This window comes from Eleginops maclovinus, chromosome 9 (assembly GCF_036324505.1).
Source record: "Eleginops maclovinus isolate JMC-PN-2008 ecotype Puerto Natales chromosome 9, JC_Emac_rtc_rv5, whole genome shotgun sequence".
NCBI classification, from domain to species: Eukaryota; Metazoa; Chordata; class Actinopteri; order Perciformes; family Eleginopidae; genus Eleginops; species Eleginops maclovinus.
This window is the reverse complement of record NC_086357.1, coordinates 20,184,768-20,197,343: the sequence shown is the minus strand read 5'-3', so window position 1 is coordinate 20,197,343 and position 12,576 is coordinate 20,184,768. Positions and strand designations below refer to the sequence as shown.

The following is a 12,576-nucleotide window of genomic DNA, read 5'->3' as shown; positions in this document are numbered from 1 at the left end:
GTTCATTATTTCTTTAGGGTCCCATTGCCAACTACTTTACTTCACTTCTTAAGATACACACATTATCATGCCTGCACTTAAAGTGGGATTAAAGGCATACTCAAATAGCAGACGCTGTTAGACACTTAGACCATCAGATAGTTTGCTGAGTCATTAGGGCTGCCTTCATTAAATGCACTTGGATTCGATGGTTTGCAGATGATGGATATACAATTAAACTGAACAACAGCTTTTTTTAATAAAGTTTTAGGAATCTTTAAGGATTATAAAGACTTTTGTGAGATATTACACCACCAACAACCACCGCCACCACACAATAGAAAAGTGATCACTTATTTGCCCCTCAAACAACACTTCACTTAAATCCTACAGTTCTTCACATAAAACATTTCAAATAAGATAAAATGACACACGAAGATAACATAATCCAATGTTTCTCCATAGTTGCATGTAATACGACTCCATAAACTCTGATCCACTCAGGTATTCACAACAACAGGCAACGTATATTTACTTTTGTATTGAATCTGGTAATGGTATTAAGAATAGCTCATTTCCAGTACTGACCAGTTTTTGCTGCTTCTCAATCAGTTCAGCAACGATTTGATGACTGCTGCAGCTTTGGACTGTACACTTATATTCACAAATGTAACAACCAGATATTTTACATAGTTTAACATGTTCATAATCATGTCATGTTCTTAATGCCTTCACAGACACAACATCGATGTTTTCCTAATGACCCAACATGTATCCCTCCATTGGCACTTTTCAATGTTGTTTACTGGCAGTTGTGTAAGGGGATTTGACCCACTGACATATAAATACACATTAGGAATAAAGATCAAATAAATTGGTACTCACTTAACTGCTGGGAATTTTCAGCATAAATCAGCGCAGGGATAGTTAGAATGGCTTTGTGCTTTAGATTGAGCTGCAAAAGTAGAGCTTTAGCGCCAGTAAACATGTACTTAGTATACCAGTACGGAAAATAAATACCAGCTGTACCATTTATTTGATGAAAACCTAAAGTAGCTTAATGCTGTATTAGCTATTTAGGACCACTAGTGAGAAGAACACCCCAAAACAAACCTCACAGTAAAGCGCTTTGACAATATACCAGTTTATCAGGTTCCTAATGCTAAGCCTGTGTCTGTTAGCAAACAATTTCATACTTACTCAGCAGGAATATCATAAACATCCTAAAGGATCCACATTATTTCCAACCTGTTCAAAGTCAAAATGTAACTGGTATTTTATTGTTGGTGTGACTCACTTATAGCTGGAAATAAGTGGGTCTCTTTGGCTTACTATTAGTTTGTCTGTCGTGACAGTTGTTCCCCTTGACCTGCCACCATTGCACACTAAAGTAGTGCTAGCTTGTACACGCTGCTGAGCTGGAAGTGTTGTTTTATTTGAAATGGAGGTGAAATGGTGTTTTGGTGTGTTTGACTCAAATCAAATCAAGGTAGCTGAAGGAGGACAGAAATGTGTTTAAAACTGAAGATTTGGGTTCCGACTACCAGTGGGATATGGGTATGATTGTGAAACCTTTGAATGTAATGTCATTTAAAGGTTTCACAGGTTTGTAATGTCATGGAGTTATGTTGCTTCAATTATCTGTAGTGTACAAACCTTGACTTGGTTAATACTAAATGGGGTAATTATGCCATCAAATATGGATTGAAATTGCATTCAGCAGATTTAAAGATTCATCAGTATCCTGTGTGTGTGTGTGTGTGTGTGTGTGTGTGTGTGTGTGTGGGTGTTTTGGTTTTATGTGTGTGGTCAGCCTCTCAGTTAAGGGGCTTCTTTAAGGGCAGATGGAGGATTCAATCATCTGCTCTCAGGTCATTTGTGCTCCTTGATTGAGTTCTACTGAGCATCTACTAGACTGACACACTCTACTGGGTTGCCGGAGACAGACACACACACACACACACACACACACACACACACACACACACACACACACACACACACACACACACACACACACACACACACACACACACACACACACACACACACACACACACACACACACACACACACACCGTGAAATGATGAAGAGGACATCTAACTGTAGGGTAAATTATTTTTTTCATTATAAAAGTACTTTTGATGGCCGTCTTACCCTTAGGACCTATCTCTCACTCTTTTTTGCTCTCTCTCTGTCTCTCTCTCTCACACACACACACACACACACACACACACACACACACACACACACACACACACACACACACACACACACACACACACAAACCCTTCATTCTATATCTGTAAGTTAGGCTAAGCATTAAGATAGGCAGCCTTCAATTAGGATATGTTCCCAGATAATGACTCCTCTATCCATAGCAGTCTGCAGGGAGGATGAGTATGATATGTCATTTTTGGGGGAATGAGTGTGATAAGAGACCACCCAGTCAACCATGTGTGTGTCTGAATGTGTGTGTTCTTGTGCGTGTATGCACATAAAGATGCATGAATGGGATGGCTAGGATCTCAAGTCAAAGTCCACTTTATTGTCAAAGTTTCCACATGTGTTATACATTCAGAAAATTGAAATACCGTTTCTGGCAGTCCCACAGTGCAAATATAAACAAGAACATATAACATAAAAAGATAAGAGCGTAGAAAAAAAGGGGGGGGTAAAAAGGGGTATACAAAAAAGCAAAGTCATATTAGACACAATCAACACAGTTTGACGGTAGTGCAAGTAGTTCTTTATCTAAGAGCTGAACGATTAAATGACTGTGAACTGATTTGATTGTTTCAATCACACACAGCCATAATGGCCATGCCTGGGGCTGTCAGAAATATGTGGTGCTGGCTTATGTAGAGGTTGATAATATGATGTGGATGAATGGGCAACCTCATGTGGGATTGAAAATAACAGACATGCTTTTTAAAGTACTTTGCATATTCACATTGCTTGAGTCAGCTGTACTGTAGAGGAGATACTTTTAAAGTGTTTTTCATTTATCTTCCCTTCCCATATTTCCCCCATGTGACGGTATAATATAAGTAGGCAGAGTAGAGACTGTTCTCTTTAGCATGGAGCATATCTGTAAGGCGTGTGTGTGTGCTTTAAACAACTTCTTTACATCATAAAGCAGCAACGTGCTACATTGTGAATAGCTTGTGTCCTTCTGGGCAAAAGAGAGATACAGTGACATAAAAAGTTAGGTTTGAAGAAAAGGTACTATTTGAGCCATGTGTTTAAACCATTCAGAGAGAGATAGAGGTAGGGAAAGGAGTGAATGACTGAAGTAGGAGCAGCAGGAAGTGAGAGAAGTGAGCTGAGAAATGGCTGTGATTGCCTGGTTTGCCTCAGTGAGTTCTGCGGTTATTAGTCATACTACCTGCTGCTGTGATCTGCTCACTCACCTCACCCAGCCCTCCCTGCACCCTGCCACCTGGCGTGTGCATGTGCCCTCATGCGTTTGTGTGCCTGTCTAATAGGTTTTGGAGCTGGCGATGAGTTCAGTGTCTCACATCCCCCTCCCCCTTCCTTTCTGGTGGCTCCGTTCACCCAGGGAAAACGCACTCTTACCTTGGCCTTTGCTGTAAATCGACCCTCAAATGAGTTCTTACTGTGATCTCCTCATGCTGCCTTGGACCACAGCTCTCTTGAGAGGACAACTTAATGATCCCCAGTCTGATAAACAGAGGCCTGAGGAACAAATGAAAATTTGTGCTGAAGGGAATATTTAAAGCCAGTATTGTCTATCAGGCTGCCATCCCAAGAGTGGACCTCTTCACCAGAGTGGATTGACCTCTGCAATTTATTACCTACACTGCTGACATCTCAGCCCTCAGGGACACGCGTGCAGTAATAATATCCCAGCAGCCCCTCTACAACTGGCCATATGAGTGTCGGCCCGCTGCTTGGATGCTTTATTAAATGACTAACAGGGTGGAGCTGGGTTCCTGAACAATAAACTGCCTCCACTGTGACTATTGGTGTATGTTTGGACTGGAAAATGGCATCCATTATTGGCACAATGGTTCCTTCCTGATCCCTCCTTTTTCCTTCCTTACTTTCAATCGTTCCTTCCTGTCAGCTTCTTTTGGACATGCACGTCATCGTGTAAATGTGGGTCCTGTGAGTTACTGTTTTTAGTAACATACTTCTCTTAACACTTTCAACATTGCTTTAGTCTATATTGACTGCTGTCACTGTCTCATTAAAATAAAGACTACAGCATAATGTTGATAACCGAGAGATGTGAAATCACAGGAAAAACATGTGGTTTCCTTATTACTGCATGCAGGGCAATAAAGGAAAAACAATACTTTGATAACCGGAATAAGTTCCAGCAGTCTGTCTCAAACACACTTGTATAACATGTTAGAAAACATGAATTGAATGAGAGTCTGTTGGACTGCAGAAATTAGGCAACGCTCTACTGAATGATGAAATTGATGAGATCATTTATTAAAGGACCCTATATCGAGAACTGGGGGCGAGCTTCCCTAGTGCTCACCATGGGCACTAATTAAAGCTTCAAGTAAAAAATAAATTTAGAATCCATCAGTGGTGCAGCTGCAGTCTGTGAGAAAACTGAGGCCAAGATTCCTTCATATCCTTTATTTTATATAAAGGCGCCAGTGCTCTCTCTCCCTTACCAGATACCAAATATCTGATGAATATCGCTGATATATCCAAATTAGTCTTCTCATAGAAGCACTGGGTAACCATTAGGGGAAACTGGGGTTCAGTGTCTACCTCATAGATAATTTAATATGTGGAATAGAGGGGCAAGGGGATGAACCATAACCCCTTCGATGTACCCACTGAACCACAGCTGGCACACATATATCTTGGACCATTTACATAATGGAGACTAATGTATGAAAGGCCAGAAGCCATTACATTAAAAAGATGGATGTGCCCAGCAGTGTTAGAGACTGCATGTCTGAAAGAGGCTTGAGAGAAAGGTATGGCTGTGTGTGTGTCATACTGTGTGTAGCCATCCTGTGGGGTGTGTTGTGACTTGGCCAGGGGAGTTCTCAGGGGTATAGCTGTACATTAAGACAACAGCAGAGATGGAAGGGGTGGAGGATAGGAGGAACACTTCCAGGTGTTGCAGAGCGTTTAATCACTCACCTGTGAGACTAATGGGATGAGCCGGTGGACTACACACACACACACACACACACACACACGTGCACGCACACATGCACACCTGGATCTTTGCTCACACACGTAGACTGGTGGGACTAATTACCCCAAACTCCACTACGGTGATCGCAGCACGGCTGGTAAAAGCTCCAAACACACATATGCAAAAACCCGACAGCCTGCTGCTGCCTCCCCAACTCATTACACTGCTCATCTCCTCCTCTTTTCCCCCCGTTCGCCATCTGAAGGACACACCGAGGAAGAGGAGTAGTAAAAGAGAACAGAGTAGAAGTGAGTAGGTCAGGAGGCAGGTATATTCCAGGTAGTCTGTGGCTGCAGGCACCGCTACAGGTAACAAACACATCAGTCACACACACAGCGCACCTGTTACTGTACAGATGGCAAGCCCTGCGAGAGGAGGCAGAGCAATGAAGAAGGATGAGCCATCAGATGGAGAGGGAAACAGAGGAGGAAAGACAAAGAGAACGAGAAAAATATATTTCTCTTGGGTAGATTGTTAAAGGAGATCGATGATGGGGATGGTGGTGTGGGGTCAGGGGGGCTGCACCTGTTTGTGTAACGCCATGATAACAAGGGAGTAGAGAAAGATGGAGGAGGAAGAAAGGGAGGAATTTCCTCAAGTCAGTCCCCTCTCGGAAGCAGATACTGTCCAGCGTAATTTAGTGAGTCCTTCCAAGTTTTTTTTGTATCATTATACACACACACATACACACACACACATACACACACACACAGTTTTTGAAAACCCTTTTCTTTGTATGAAGATTTTGTACAACCTCCATAAGAAATAATCCTCTTCATTACCTGTACTTTCATCAAAACACTGGCTATGTGCTCAAGATCTGCCATAATTTCTCCTTCATAATCATAGAACAAAGCTTCTCCTGTGTGTGTGTGTGTGTGTGTGCGTGTGTGTGTGTGTGTGTGTGTGCGTGTGTGTGTGTGTGTGTGTGTGTGTGTGTGTGTGTGTGTGTGTGTGCGCGTGCGCGCGTGCGTGCGTGCGAGCGAGCCCCCAGCTACATATCTTAATCTCCTGTCTATTAGCATATCCAGAGTTCTTCTTTAGCTGGTGGAGGCATCTGATAGGCTAATTTCACAGCCCCGCTGGCCTTCATCTAGCTCCAGGAAGTAAAGAGGATAGTGCGTCTTGGGAATAAGATGAGAAGAGAAAAGAAGTGCTCCAGCCTTTTCTGTCTCACTCGCTCTCTCAACAGATCTAGCTGAATGCTGAACGAGCTAATGGCAGTCTGGAAAATCAAAAGATTAATTTGGCATTCTCAAGTATTCTTGAGCGTTTTTTTTATTAAAAGAGCTGGTATTATCTCAAAGAATGGGGTTTCAATGTGGTTGGGATTAATTGATGTGTAAACGGTTTTCTCACATCAGTTTAAGGGCCTTAACCCATTTAGTCATTTTCACAGCTACAACGTGCAGTCATTTTATCTAAAGAGAACCTTTTCGGTGCTTTTATGAAGTCTTAAAGAATGTGTGCAATTGTTCAAATGTGTAGTATAGGTGTTTTTTTTTCAAAGTTAATGTATTTTTATTTAAAAAAAACATCCTTATTGATTAAAGTTCTCTTTAAAACAACTACAGAAACATTCATTTTTTGGGGATACATGTTCTGGCATGTTCAGTGTTGCTTACCTCACATTTTTTATTTTGACAACATCTTTTCCATAATAAACCATAATGTCTTTTTAAAAAAATGCCATTTAACAGTGGTGGTGTGTTGCACTGTGCTGCCTAAAATGTGAACACTTACCGATGTTTCTGTTTAACAATGATCCCTTCACAGATATGGAGGAACTTGAGTTGTATCCATAAAGCCTTCTTTAAACACAATCTCCAGAAGTGCAGACTGTGTGTTTTATTCCTGAGAAGCTAAGAGGTCAACTCAAACAAGGAGCATTAACCGGCCTCTTGTATTAATCGACACAGATGCAACGAGCTTCTTTGTGTGTTTGGCAGTAGACAGTTCTGTGTAGTGTGTGTTTGTGTGAGTGTGTGAGAGAGAGGAGGAGGACTGGGGGAATCAGATTGCCTATTCCAGTCACACAGTCTTTCAGTCCTCAGCCTGTGACAGCACATTTCCTTACCTCTTCATGCTGGTTGCCTCTTCTCTACCAGCTCCCTTTACCCCCCTCCTCCGCCTCCTCCTTCTTCTCTCTTTCTCTCAAATGCAAATACAAATTCAAATAAGCTTTATTGGCACGACAGTGATTTGCACATAACCTAACCTGCAGTTGGGTAATAACAGTGGAGGTCTTGTTCTTTTCCTCTTTTATTCCCGACTGCCTCTTTCACTTTTTCCCTGGCTTTCTTCCTCTATCCCCCCCCCCCTCCCCCCCAACCCTCTCTGGGCTGATGTGTGTATTGGTATCATTAGCAGCTGCACTATGATGGATGGCACTGAAAGGCTGGACTCTGATGGGGTGGGACTCTGCTTTAGCGGACCATCATTACCTGCACCACATACACACACAGGGTGTAACTGCACAAAATGTACAACTAATTAATGCCTGACACAAATAAAGAATAACGTCATTCAGATGCCTGTTTACAGATGAAAAAGTGAGTATTGAATAGCATCGCTCCCCTTTCTTCTTTTCTTTCTCCCTCTCTCCCGCTCTCTCTTTCTCCATCACACACTCAGAAACACACAGAGTCTTTTCTGAGTTTAAAAGGTTTGTATTGACTTGGAGCCCCACAGGGAAGTGAATGCCAATAGCCCCTCTACTCTCAGTGCGAGTTCAGACAGACCAGCAGTCCAATAGACCATAGGGTGCTAAAAGGGTCTATTTCGGGAGCTGGCAGAAAGTTTCACCTCCAGGAACTTTCATACACTCCGTATGCAGCATGAGACTTTTGCACATTGCCATTTGTTTGTGTTTGTTTGGCTGTAATGTTTGTGGGAAATGTTCAAAGAGTTTGGAATTCAGAAATGGAAATTATGCAAATCGTGTCTTGAGTCTGACAATCCCGTGGTGATTCTCCACAAGTCTGTTGATGACATCAGAGTGCAGTGTTTATCTGGACTTAATGTGCATCAGTTGTGTGTGTGTGTGTGTGTGTGTGTGTGTGTGTGTGTGTGTGTGTGTGTGTGTGTGTGTGTGTGTGTGTGTGTGTGTGTGTGTGTGTGTGTGTGTGTGTGTGTGTGTGTGTGTGTGTGTGTGTGTGTGTGTGTGTGTGTGTGTGTGTGTGTGTGTGTGTGTGTGTGTGTGTGTGTGTGCGTGTTAGAATAAAACAAATGGTCACGTGTATTACAACAAACATTAAAGGTTCAGTGTGTTCAATTTCCAGCTTACTGCCCAACACATTGGTGCTGTAATGACTCCCCTGTGTGTGCGTTATGTGTGTGAAGTGGTGCGGGGGCTGATCATGTTGTCAGAGTCCATAAGAAACAACAGGGCCTTATTAAACACGGACACTCAGTAAAGATTGATTTTGTTTGGCTGTCTGTGTTTAACTGGGAGGGCAGGCGACTGTGACAGTGTGCGTGGGCGATTAGACACGCGGGCAGGAGGCAGGATCTGTGACTGACTGATGGCCGCTAGTGGCAGGAAACTGCTCCGGGGATGGCTGCGGAGAATATGTACTCGTATCCCTTTGGGGATTTGTCCCAAGTGTTGAAAGAGGCAGATTGAACCCAGACAATCCCTCTGTGGTCGGACTGGACTCTGAGGACTGAGGTGGAGAATCTGTTCCTCCCCCTGCAGCGCAGACTGACAGAGTTTGAAGCCATTGATGAAGCTCACCCGTTCCACCGTTGTGTGTCTTGGTACGAGTTGCAGGCAGCGAAATGCTCAGACGGGGCACGCCAGCGGCTTGCAAGTGAAGAAGTTTGGGGCTGTCAATGTTGAAGGTCTAGCCTAAAGCATGCTTAGTTTCTTTCAGTCACTACCAACTCCATTCCTCTGCCATCCGGTCCTTCCCCCTCTCTATATCTTATCTTTGCTTAGAGCATGAGCAGAGTCTGAGCAGAACTGTGCTGTTCAACTCCTAAACACACACCGCATGGTTGTATTTGAAATGAATGTAGGTTAAATGCTTTATTGGTGAGCTTTGTAGTTTTGCAGAGTCTTTCGATGGTAAAGAAATATACTAATATCTCTGCTGATACATTTGTGATTACAAGTCTAATACCAGTCATCTCCTTTCCTCCTTTTTATATAAGGTATAAAGAGACCAGACTGCTGTGGCACTGAAAGATGAATCAGGCTTGCCATGACTGAATGAATGTAACAGATAACAGAATGTTTACAATGACATTAACAATGACAAGGCACTGTATAATATGTGGATCAGTCACATCGTGGCTGATACCCTAACCACCTAAAACGTCAGTAAAGAGGTAACCTGGATTCACCATGTCGAGCAAGAGCCCCTTATACAAAGGCTAAGTCCTTACCTGAGCAGCCTGGGTTTACAACTAATCTGCAGCTATTTGCTTCATGTTGTCCCCTCGCTCTTCCTTTACTGTGTTTGCTGTACTATCTCAGTCAGAAAAGCCAAACTGTATTGGATCCCTGAATCCCTAGAAAGGTCAGTACTGTGGTGAAAGTGTAGTTGTGCTATATTACACAGTGATGCCTCCCAGCTCTTGTTTGCATTAGGTCACCAATTTGGTTTCTGATCGCTGGATTAAATATATGTTTGTCATTGGGATTAAAACAACATTCAACCATGGCTATCAAAATGGAGGCAGAAAAACTGTGACAATCATAGCATAGATTGATGTCACCATACATCTTGTTGTAAGTCAACTCACAGAAATAATAACTCCTAAATCTGCATCTTTCACATTAAATGAACTGCCTTATCAACCACTATGGCCTCCGGCATGTTGAATAAAAATAGTATCAGTGGACATAAATATATCTCTTGCTACGAATTGGCAAGGGTGAAATAAATACTGTCTGATTGACTGCTCCAGTTCCCTTAAAAGATCCAAAGGCAAGCAGGTTAGGGGAATGAGATAACTCCAAATGAACAATAAGTGTGAATGGTCATTTTTACTTTTTGGCATCCTGTGCGCGGTGTAATAGGCTAACAGTCCCCTGTGAAACTGCAGTGGGCATAAATGAAGGAAGGATTTAAATGTTAATGTATGTATGTGTTTGCAAACGTGTATGTGTACTGTCTTTGTGTCTAACTTGTGTGACATAATGTGTGTCAAAAGCAACAGTAGTCCTTTGAATGAGGCAAAAGCAACAGTAGTCCTTTGAATGAGGCAAAAGCAACAGTAGTCCTTTTCTTTATTTCCTCTTCATCCATCTATCTGTCTCTGTGTCTGCCATCCGAGGCACAGTTTGAAAAGCCTGTGGTACATGTCTGTGTGTGCGTGTTACTGTGCATGTGTGTGTTTTTGCAACAGCATTGTGCGACAACATGATTAAGTGTTTTGAATAATTGATGATTGCATCCCTAATTAACTCAGTCTCCTGCTCCGGCACACTCTGGCTCTGTTTCTATGCACCAGAATCTCCTCTCCTCTCTTCCACTCCACAGATGTAGCGTATCCATCACTCACTTTAGGCTCTGCTGATGGGGGTCCAGAGGGGCCTTGGGGGGGGGGGCGATCTAAATCATGTTGAGTGGACATTTTTAACAGGCAACCACCACACGGGACTACAGATCAGTAAAGATGGTTTTGTAGACCAAAGGGCTACCCCTGCTTTTATAGGAAATACTGGTTGCAACAAGCCAGATCATTAAATATGGTGAAGACATTTTAACATGCCATTGAACATAAATAGACAAAGTATTGTTGGACTGTCTGGGGTGTCTACAAACACACTAGACCAGACAAACTGTTTTTGGTGTGTGTTTGTGCTGCACTTGGTTAATCATGATCATTACCATATTGCTGACATGTGCCTGTTTCTCTCAACTCCAGGAAACCATAAATCAATGAATCATTCTTAAAGTGAAAGGAGCTCCAGCACCACTTCCACAGTTGGTAATGAGGAATGACATGCAGCAGGTCTTTGTGTGTGAAGACCAACTGAACTGATACATCTCTAGATATGAATAGGAATAAGGCTGCAGTAGAACTACTCGAAGCATGAATTATCAAATTGTACTTCGAGTTCAGCAAATTTGTTTTGAATTTGTTAATAGGGAATATGAGAATGATGCAGACTGCTGTAGTAGAGTAGTGGAGTGTGTTTTGAAGGAGACGGAAAAAGAGATCAGACAGAGACAGAAAGGTGGAATCACAGTGTGGGTTTGTTAATAAAAGCAGATCCACATTCTGTCAGCAAAGCCACAGCTTCCACTCTGCATTAAAAAGACATCCTTATACACATTGTTGAGCACTACCAATTTACATTTTAGCACATTAACAAGGCAAGGAGACACACACACAAACACAGACGCAGGAAGAGAAAGATATGTTTTCATCTGTTTCCCCTTAAAACATGAGAAAGGAGGAATTCCCTATAGAGAGCACAGCGCTTTGATATCTACAGCCCTGTGTCTGTAAATAGGTTAGCTGAAGACTATGCACGGCGTGTTTTTGTGTTAATTTGCGATCGGCACGTGCATGTGGATCTGTCATCTTGCAGGGTATCCTATTTCTGGCAGGAGATTGTGGGTGGGAAAGTGTGTGTATGTTTACCTCTTCCTGATGAGGCCTCTGCTGAATGTTCCTTGTAGTCACTCAGACAGACAGGGAGCCATGTGGAGTACCTGGAGCAGCTCACAGTACGGTGTTTCCATGTTTTCATCCTGCAGTGTGCTTGCTGGTGGCCTGGCTGGCTGCCTGCTAAACTAGCTGCACTGCTGTTCCTATGGGCCTGCAGGCCTGCTGCATTGGCTGGTGCTTTATCCACTTGACAGCTGCTGTAACCATTCTGAACCGGTGTTTGTATGTGGTGCAGATGTAACTACTGTTAAAGCCCTTTTCTGTTTTTTTGCTTTAATCTCAAGAGGAATTTTCTGAAATCAAGCGCTGCTAATGTGCTGTTGGGGGTGTAATGACTGTTTAGATCAATGTCATAAAGGCCCTTTTTACCACAGGCCTCGTATAATCACGCTATAGCTGTACTGTAGTGTTGTGAGCTGTGATGGTATGCTTTTTGACAGCCGCCTCTCAGCAGGAGATGACTGCAGTGTTACATGATTTTGTGCCAAACAGTGACAGTTCTCCCCCTTCAACCAAAGCATGGATTGCAACCTGTACTCGTTCATGTGGTTGAAGATTTTTCAAGCGATTTCTATGTTCAGCTTTACGAATCCTTTGAAGTTTTAATGTAATGTAAGATTTTTGCTCCTTTTATTCGATTTTGTTCTTAAATTCAGCTACATGCAGCCAATATGATTGCCATGATAACTTCCATGCTATTAGTTTTATTTGGATGACAAAGGTGCAGTTTACAAATCCTTTTACCACCTGTTTTCTGGATTTGTCTAGATATGTT

General features: G+C 42.6%; 1 protein-coding gene across 2 annotated transcripts in view; it reads left to right on the top strand.

The window, feature by feature from the left end:
• dab1a (DAB adaptor protein 1a) overlaps positions 1-12,576 on the top strand; it is a 194,466-nt gene that overhangs the window by 137,924 nt on the left and 43,966 nt on the right. The gene's annotated exons all lie outside the window — the stretch shown is intronic.